Source organism: Pan troglodytes, chromosome 10 (assembly GCF_028858775.2).
Source record: "Pan troglodytes isolate AG18354 chromosome 10, NHGRI_mPanTro3-v2.0_pri, whole genome shotgun sequence".
In the NCBI taxonomy this organism is placed as follows: Eukaryota; Metazoa; Chordata; class Mammalia; order Primates; family Hominidae; genus Pan; species Pan troglodytes.
Genome location: NC_072408.2, coordinates 11,865,011 through 11,871,285, shown reverse-complemented (window position 1 = coordinate 11,871,285; position 6,275 = coordinate 11,865,011). Strand labels below are relative to the sequence as shown.

Genomic DNA, 6,275 nt, shown 5'->3' with positions numbered 1-6,275 from the left:
TAAAAGTGTTTCCCTGAGTTCTTTGAGCTGCTCTAGCAAATTAAACGAACTCATGGAGAAGGTCGTGGGATCCCCGATTTGTAGCCAATCGGTCAGGAGCACAGATAGAAAAACTTAGGGCTTGGGATGGACACTGGAAGTGGGGGGCAGTCTTATGGGACTGAGCCCTCAATCTGTGGGATCTTACGCTATCTCAGGTGGATAGTGTCAGAATTAAATTGAAGGACACCCAGCTGGTGTCCACCGCAGAATGTCCCCAACCCCGACACACACACACACACACACACACACAAATTTAATCACAGAGGTCTTATGTGTTGATTGTTGTGGTGTGAAAGCAGTCTAAATTCTTCCACATTCAATATGTCATAGGATTAATAGTTTTGCTATGTAAAATGTCACATGCCAGTTAAAGAAAGATGATCATCTCAATAAGAAAATATGCAAATAATCTTTATAAGAAGTATAATGACCAATAAACATAAGAAAGTTAATCATTCATGATCAAAGTAAGGCATATTGAATAAAAAATAAAATGTCCTTTACACCCTATTAAATAGAAAAAAAATTTAAAGGAATATATTTAGCAGTAGCAATGATGGGCTGCAATTGACAGGTATATACATTATCCAATCTTTCTTGAGGCCAGTTTCTCAGTGGTTAACTAGAACCTTAAAGATGTTAACTCCCTTTAACCCAGTAATTCCATTCCTTGAGGAAATAATCACAAATCTGGGCAAAGTGTACAGCATGTCCTTTGCAGAATTACTTATGGTGTTGAGAAAACACTGTTTGTCACACCATGCTGGATCATCTTCTCCAAACTGGGCAAAAGTAATTTGAAGATTTATATCATGCTAATTTACCTGCTTTCCTGGAACAAATTTTTATCCAGGAGTGGGAATAATTTATACCACTTGTGTTCAGGTCCTGGGGACCTTGATGCAGTACAGATGGTCCTGAACTTACTATATGGTTCGACTCACAATTGTTCACAATTTACAATGGTGCAAAAGCAATATGCATTCAGTAGAAGCTGTACTTCGAGTACTCATACAACCATTCTGGTGTTCACTTTCAGTGCAGTATTCAATGAATTACACGAGATGTTTAACACTTTATGATAAAACAGGCTTTGTGCTGGTAATTTTGCCCAGCAGTAGGGTAATGTAAGTGTTCTGAGCATGTTTAAGGTACACTAGGCCAAGCAATTATGTTCTGTAGGCTAAGCATATTAAGTGCATTCTCAACTTACAATATTTTCAATTTCTGATGGATTTACTGGGACATAACCCCATTGTAAGTCAGGGGAGCATTTGTATTAATTTTGCCATTTTCTTCAAAAGCAAAGGAACCAAGTGGCCTCATGCAGAAAGGATTTGAGGTGGCCATGCCAAGACCCTGGAGCCCTGAGAATTTCTAGATTATTCTCCAACATCCTCAGCATATCTCTACTTGTATCCCGTTTCAAGGGCTCTTCTTTCCCCTTGGACTCAGCATTGATGGTCTCCAAATCTGTACCTTCAGAACTAACTTTAGCCACAATGCCAGCTGTGAACTTTGAAACCCCTCCTCTCTGATTCCCCAGAATCACAAGTCCACATGTCTAAAATGAACATCATTATCCCTATTGAACTAAATTCCCTTTCTGATCCTCATTCCAACTCTGGCCCTGCTCAGGAGTTTTTACTTTATTATGAGAGAATCATTTAGCATTTTTAAATAAGGAAATAAAAATTCAAGCTCTTATGTTAAGGAGAAAATTCAGACAATGATGAGAGTCAGAATGAGTAGAGATCAAGGTAAAGAGACCAATTAGGAGGTCTTCTCTGGAGTAGTGTCAATTTCTTAATTAGCTTGGAATCCCCAACACCTAACACAACATCTAAAATGTCATGAGAGTTCACCAAAGTGAATCAAATAGGAAATTCTGCAATAATCAATGAAGGCAATTGAACCGGCATCGCAGAAAGATTTATCAGTGATTAGCATGTAATATAGTCTTCTTTTTTATTTCAGAGCATATAATTATGAGCACCACAAGACATACCGTTTAGAGCTCTGGACTTTGATGTTTTGCCACATATCAGCTATGCAACTGTAGGTAAATCTACCAACTTCTCCTTACCTGTAAGGATATATTTGGCAGGAGGTCAACAATTTTTTAGATAAAGGAAGGAATGCTTCATGTCATTAAACATATTAAGGAAGCTCAAGAGTGTGGAAGCTCTGTTTTTTGTCCACCCTCTGATTCCACCAGCTTTCCTAATAATTTATTTGTGGTGTTTTTTTTTTTTTTTTTTTTTTTTTGAGACAGAGTTTTGATCTTGTTGCCCAGGCTGGAGTGCAATGGCGCAATCTCTGCTCACCCCAACCTCCACCTCCCAGGTTCAAGTGATTCTCCTGCCTCAGCCTTCCCAAGTAGCTGGGATTATAGGCATGCGCCACCAAGCCCGGCTAATTTTGTACTTCTAGTAGAGATGGGGTTTCTCCGTGTGGGTCAGGCTGGTCTCAAACTCCTGACCTCAGGTGATCTGCCCACCTTGGCCTCCCAAAGTGCTGGGATTACAGGCATGAGCCACCATGCCCGGCCTCATGGTTTTGTTTTTATTTTGGTTTACAACCATTAGATTCAGACTCTCCCAGAGAAAGAATCTAAGTATTAGGCTTCAAAACCTAGTAATCACTGATAAAAGTCATTTGGATGAGAAAGAAAAGAAACTTTTATCTGAGGAATGTGAGCCTCCTCTAAATTACCTGGCTCAGAGGGCCCTTGAAATGAGACAGCAGTCATGTCCCACTCACCCACCTTGAGCTAAGTAATCACCTCTTGAAGCTGCCTGCTGTATGGACTCTAGACTGACTAACACAAGTAGCTCATACCCTGTAATTCAACAATGCATAGCCAATCACTAACCAATGTTATTTCTATAAACCAATGAGAATTCCTGACAAACAACTTTGTATCAGCTCACTCTTTGTTCCCCATTTTGCCTTTAAAAAGCCTGCTTTGAAAAAAAAAGCCAAATGGAGCTCACACCCAAGGTTACTTGGAGAACGTGGCGGGTTATGGAAGCTTCTTTGTAAATCCACCCATCCCACTCCGTTAAAGGATCTCCCAACTCACATTTCTTGTGACCTCCCATGGCTCGGATGTGGACTGGCTCCAGGCAACATTGTAAAGCAAGCCCTTTAGATGCCTCCTCCACCTCTCACCGCTCTCAGCAAAACTGCACTGGACAGTAAATCTGGGTCAGGTCCTGCTGTTGCCATTTACTCTCTGACACTTGGCATATGTGTGGCTGTCCTGTAAAATGGCATGACAATATCTACCTCACAAGGCTGTGGTGAGAATGAGAAAATACACGAGGAGTACTTGGTCCACTTCAGGTCAGCATACAGCACTTCTTAGATCCAGATGCCCTGTTTCCCTGACCCAACAAGGTGGCCAATGGAACAGATCCCACCACAGGTGAGTTTTCTTAGGCACGCTTCTTTTTTTTTTCAATTAGTTGCCAATATTGAAACATAAAGAAGTTTCACATATTGACAAAAATGAGATTTTTCAGCTTCCCTTGAAAAACTGGAGATCTGGCAACACTGGCCAGCGCCCTCCCCTGGTAACAACCACCTGGAGTGGGCAGCTCCGGCTGCCTAGTTCACCACCGTCCCTTTGGTTAAAGGATAATTTTGAAACGAAGGTAAAAATGCAGCTCTCAAACAGATGCAAAAGAAGAGCACATGCCAAAAATTTTATTTCATTTTTCAGTGAGGAATGTCCAAGGAGAATCCAAAGATCAAAATTACTGAAATAAATGTGCTAATAGAAGCAAAACTGGGGAAGGAGGTCGGGTGAATCTACGCTAAGACACAATGTACACGTCTATAGACAATAATTATTTTGCTCTGCTATCAGTTACCTACAGCTTACAGAGTTGCAAGATAGCTCCCATAGAATCAAAATCAAACAGCCATGAAGGAAGGGTCTTTGTCCAGAGTCTAGATTCCAGACAATGCATAGTTTTCCACTGAAGTACAATGGGATCTCCCCCTACACTTCCATTTCCAAGTCCTATTTATGGACTGTCTAGCCCCAGAAAAGATGTGTTTTTCCCCAATCAGATGCTATAAAGCTGTCACTTCTCTTGTTTTTTATTGTTTATTCAGTTATAAAATGTCGAGGGGAAACTAGATAATCTCGATTCCCTTACGATTCCTTAATTCAAATTTCTTACTACTGCTTCCACCCAATTCCCCCCTACATCCATAAATCATTCATCATTATTTAGCCATTCAGGTCCTTATCAGTGAGGTATAGCTAGTTTTAATTTGTGCTAAGGTGTTAATGGGCAATGTTTTATTAATATGATACTTCATCCTCAACATCTACTTCTACAACTTCAGTTACCATCTCAAACCATCACTCTCCTGAAAGTAGAACCAGATTCAGCTTTAAACACCTGCTGTCAAGAAGGCCCAGACATCTGTCAGCAAAGACCCTTGCCTGGTAAGACTGCCCTTCTCACCCCTGGCCCAGTCTTGGAGAGAGGATAACCACTGCTGGTAAACTGGGGGTGGAGATAAATGAAAATACAGGAGAGTAGCCAGCCACAGGGTCTTCTTGGACCCCAGCTGTGGGGCAGAGAGGAAATTTAACGCTTTAATTATTACACAACACTGGGCATCCTAATTATCAAATTGAGCTTATTATAACTTGAGATTTTATTATAGAATTAAAATTATTACCTGAACAAGACCAGAACAATTTGGGGTCCGATGGAGTTTTCATCTAAGTGTAAAGAAAGACTTCCCACCTCATTCATTCATTTATTCAACAGATGTCTGGGACTGTTTTAGGTGCTGTGGACATAGCAGCGATTATGACAGATAAAAAGTTCTGCTTCAAGTGCTTTATTTTTTTAAAGAGATGGGGTTTCACTCTGTTGCCCAGGCTGGTCTCAAACTCCTGGGCTCAAGTGATCCTCCCACCTCAGCCTCCCAAAGTGCTGGGATTACAGGCGCGAGCCACTGCACCCGGCCTAGTACAGAGGTTTTAAAGGAAAGCCTAGTCACTAAAAATAAAATTCTGGCCGGGCGTGGTGGCTCATGCCAAGCAGTTGTTAGTGCCATGCTTGTACAGCCTACAGAACAGTGAGCCAAATAAACCCCTTTTCTTTATTAATTACCCAGCTTCAGGTATTCCTTTATGGCAATACAAAATGGACTCACACACATGCTATCGTATACTATTGCTATCATATACTATGCTATCATATACTATTACTTGTCAGCCCACACAATCCCACCTATGCTCTGGATTCTGGCCCTTCCATTCCCTCTAGGGCTAGGCACCACAAGTTATACCCTCCCTCTCTGCCAACAACATCATCATCTGCTCGCATTAGGGTACTAAAAGATTTCCCCCATCAAGATGGCCTTCATGCTCCCCTCAGCCTGACTGCACTTCAGACAGGCTTCTTCCTAACACGATTAGGCCATTCTTGTATTGCTATAAAGAAATATCTGAGTCTAGGTAATCTATAAAGAAAAGAGGTTTAATTGGCTCATGGTTCTGCAGGCTGTACAGGAAGCGTCACATAGGCATCTGCTTCTGGGGAGGCTTCAAGAAGCTTCCAGTCATGGCAGTAGGTGAAAAGGGAGCAAGCACCTCACATGGCAGGAGTAGGAACAAGGGGTGGGGAGAGTTGCCTCACACTTTTAAATGACCAGATCTTGTAAGAACTCACTATCTTGAGGATTGTACCAAGAGAATGGTACTAAATCATTCATGATAAATCTACTCCATGATCTAATCGCCTCCCACTAGGCCCCAACTCCAACACTGGAGATTACATTTCAACATGAGATTTGGGTGGGGACATCCAAACCACATCACCAATATTAGGCACCTTCCCTTAGAGCATCAGAAAACTTAAAATTATAAATTATTTGAGTTCCCCTTTGAGACATACATCTTCCCTCAGCCTCTTGCCAGTTTTACAACCCAGGAATGTCTTTCTCAAGGACCCAGGGGAACCATTCTCTGAAATGTAACCTCAAAAGGAGATAGCACTCCTTTCTCCCACTTTCTGTGGGATGTGCCTAACTTTGGTGGGCACCTTGCTCCAAGCTGCAGGACTATTTCCTGTCATAAGGATGAGATGTTTACTCTTCCTTTGGATAAAGCCAATCAGCAAACACAGATGACCCATGACCCCCCCTCATCCTGGCCCTCACAGGATCCACATGGCTTCTTGTTCTCAGTACTTCTACAC

General features: G+C 41.7%; 1 long non-coding RNA gene across 1 annotated transcript; it reads right to left on the bottom strand.

The window, feature by feature from the left end:
- Window positions 1–552: 552 nt before the first annotated feature.
- On the bottom strand, window positions 553–3,307 carry LOC134807457 (uncharacterized). Its single transcript, XR_010147943.1, has 2 exons — window positions 3,128–3,307; window positions 553–2,128 (listed from the first exon to the last, which is right to left on the bottom strand). It is a non-coding gene; the product is annotated as an uncharacterized LOC134807457 (long non-coding RNA).
- Between the last annotated feature and the right edge of the window lie 2,968 nt (window positions 3,308–6,275).